Source organism: Haliotis rufescens, unplaced genomic scaffold, assembly GCF_023055435.1.
Source record: "Haliotis rufescens isolate VD_foot unplaced genomic scaffold, xgHalRufe1.0.p SCAF_5, whole genome shotgun sequence".
NCBI lineage: Eukaryota > Metazoa > Mollusca > Gastropoda > Lepetellida > Haliotidae > Haliotis > Haliotis rufescens.
In genome coordinates, this window is record NW_025964223.1 from 3,801,822 (window position 1) to 3,805,551 (window position 3,730).

The window sequence follows — 3,730 nt, forward strand, 5'->3', positions numbered from 1 at the left end:
CTGAAGAGTATGCAAAGGGGAGATAACTCCAATGTTTTATAGCAGCCGACACTTCTTGGGGGTGATACCACGATCATCATGCGTGCATTAAATGCAAGATACAATATTAATACCACAAAAAGAAAATATGATAATACCATTTAAAATATATTTGTAACAGAATATGTACAGTATCTATTCCACTCCACCTGTTTTATAGGATTTTTCTTTAATGAATGATACCGCAGTTAACGAAACGCCAGTAAAATCTAAATTGTGGCATTAAAAGTAAATAAATAAAGCATCACCGCATGATTTTATTTGTCTGTTTGTTTAGCGCAGCATACAATAATATTATATTATTGACTATATGACTGCGGTCTGTAAATAATCGATGCATCGACCCACGCAATTAGGATACGATTACATGCATCAACCAAGTCAGCGAGCCTGACCACCCGATTCCGTTGGTGACCTTTTACGGCAAGCATGGGTTGTTGAAGACCTATTCTATCCCGGATCTTCACGGGTCTACCTCATGTAGATAAATTAAATTTGAAACCGGATTTGTTGTTACCTCTTGGGAATAAAGTTAAACAACTCCATTTAAAAACTAACGGGATCGGGTGGTCAGGCCCGCTGACTTGGTTGATGTACGTCATCAGTCCCAATTGCGTGGATTGATGCTCATGATGTCAATCACTGGATTGTCTGGTCCAGACTCGATTATTTACAGACCGCCGTCATATAGCTGGAATATTGCTGAGTGCGGCGTTAAACGACAAACAAACAAACAAACCATTTAAAAAAGAAATCACAAAAGTATTCCATGTAATGTGTACTTCCACAAGATTAATATGCTACAGCATGAAACAGGTGGCAGGTGCAATGCTGTTGACTCTTCAAACCATTACATGATTGCCTGGTGAGGCATTAGACTTGGTTCTACGAGGGGTGTTCATTAAAGATTTCCCCTAAACCACTTAGGGTTATCATATTTGGTTGAAATTTCACATGTGTAATGATACATGTATCTATGGGTTATGTCTGAATTTGCAGCACCGAACTATTAATCTTACCACTTTTACAGGTGTTATGATCGAGTAGGGTGTGACAATGGAGCCAGTAGAATACCGAGCAGTGATTAGGTTTTTATATTTGAAAGGTCGCACACCAAAAGAAACTTTCGATGAAATGAAAGCAACTTATGGGGAAGATGCCCCATCATATGAAGTTGTTAAACACTGGCATCGCCAGTTCAAGTGTGGTCGGACATCTGTGGAAACAGCTGCCATTCCTGGTCGCCCCCGCCATTGATGAGGACACTATCCATCAAGTGGAGACCGCCATTTTGGCAGACCGACGTATAACTGTTCGCCAGTTAGCACAAGATGTCAAGATCAGTGTAGGGTCTGTGGAAAAAATCATCCATGACAATTTGAACATGCATAAGGTGTCTGCACGATGGATTCCCAGGTTGCTATCACCTTTCCAAAAGCAGGAACGAGTCAATTGCTCAAAGGATCTTTTGGACTTGTGTCAAAAATCCAGGCAAACCTTTTTGACAGACTTATCACACAGGATGAAACATGGGTCCATCACTATGATCCTGAGACTAAAGTTCAGTCGATGCAATGGAAGCATGTGGAGTCACCACCCCTAAAGAAGGCACGTGTCCAACCCTCTGCAGGCAAGGTCATGCTCACGGTGTTTTGGGACCAGCACGGAGTAGTGATGATGGATTTCTTGGCAAAGGGTACCACATTTACAGGAGCTTATTATGCTTCACTGCTGCGGAAATTGCGGGACGCTATCAAGCTTAAGAGGCGTGGCATGCTGACCAAGGGTGTCTGTCTCCTGCAAGACAAAGCTCCAGTACACAACTCTCATGTTGCCCAGACAGAAGCGCGGTCCTGTGGCTATGAAATCCTTCCACATCCTCCTTACTCTCCTGACCTTGCACCATCTGACTTCCACCTCTTTCCAACCATGAAGTCATTTTTGAAGGGAAAACGTTTCACAGATGATGAAACACTGATTTCTGAAGTCAAGTCCTGGTTTGAGATGCAAAATGAGGGCTTTTACAAGCGAGGTCTCCATAGTTGCATAAAACGATGGGAGAAGTATGTAACTCTTGGTGGTTCCTATGTGGAGAAAGAGTAATACCTATGCCAAGTTTCATTCCACTAGGTCCATCGGAAGTGGGTCAGGGGAAATCTTTAATGAACACCCCTCGTAGATATGTGAGGTGTGAGGCGAAATGGGGTTTAACGTCGCGTTCAAGATTATTGCACTTATATAGCATGCACGTCAGTGTGTGTGTGTGTGTGTGTGTGTGTGTGTGTGTGTGTGTGTGTGTGTGTATGGGTGCGTTTGTATGGGTGCGTTTAGGTGCATGCGTGCGTGTGTGAGCGAGAGAGTTTATGTGTGTGCGTGCGCACGTGCGGGTATGGGGTTGTGGGTGGATGTGCGTGTCTAAAATAGGTCCCCACAACAACATGCATGTCAGCTAGAATGAGTGTCCTGTCCTTATGGTGAGTGACCTAACTAAGTGTCTGGATCATTCTGTGGTGTGTGGTGTCCGCTTGTACTAGTCCGGAATAATGCCGAGTTTATAGTGCTAGCCCACTGGGACACCGTGCCGCAGTTATACAAGAATATCTCCTCAGACACAGTTTGAGCCGAGCAGTGAGTGAGTGAGGTTGGGTTTAACGTCGCTTTTAACATTATTCCAGTTATATCACGGCGTGTCAGCTTAATGTGGGAGGAAAGCCTGAAGTGATGCAGGTCTCAAACGTTTACTAATTCGGTGAAACCCACGAGCACGGGTATGGTGCTGACAAACCTAGAAACATAATCGGGGCGAACGCGGCGCCTTAGACGACTGGTTAAGCCGAGCAGACCAGTCCTTGTTTGTTTGTTTGTTTGTTTGTTAGCCTCTTAATGCCGAGCGCCAGGCAGGGTAACACGAAGTACCATATTTTTCTTTTGGTATAACGCGGCCATGGATCGAACCCCTGATATTCGGTTCTCCGGGCAGACGCTCTACCACTAGACCACGGAGGCGGTCTCCTCTAGATAGAGAGAGGGAGTGGTAAAGGGTTGAAGAGAGGTGTCCAGTGTCTTTTTCGATTCGATTATTTTTGTTAGTTTGTTTGTTGTTTAACCCCAACCTGTCAGGCACAACGCCCTTATCTGACTCTAGAAAGGGTTTCCTTAACTGAAGCGCTCGTAAAATAATACGACGAAGTTCCGTTAAATTGTTTTAGCCATTAATGTTTAAATCTTCATGTCAATTAAATATCAGTTTGGATTATGTTTAGAAATTACTCATATAATGTTCGCATTTTATATTCAATAACGTCTTTAAGTTGACCTGCCCCTAAAAGATAACCCATGGGTAAACTAGGTCAGGTTGCACATTACTGTTGAGTTAGATTGGTCTCACCTAGAACCTATTAGCGGATTCGAACCCACGTTCAAGGGGCGCAACTCTGGCCAGTGTTTCAATAATATCAACAGGTGTAGGCTTTTATTGAAGAAGACAACCCCGTTAAATCGGACGGTGCCGTTCAAACTAAAGCATCCGGATTAATACATGTCAAAATTAACGAATCCCGATACGGTGTATTCTAAAGCATCCGGATTAATACATGTCAAAATTAACGAATCACGATACGGTGTATTCTCAAGCATCCGGATTAATACATGTCAAAATTAACGAATCCCGATACGGTGTATTTTCTCTTTA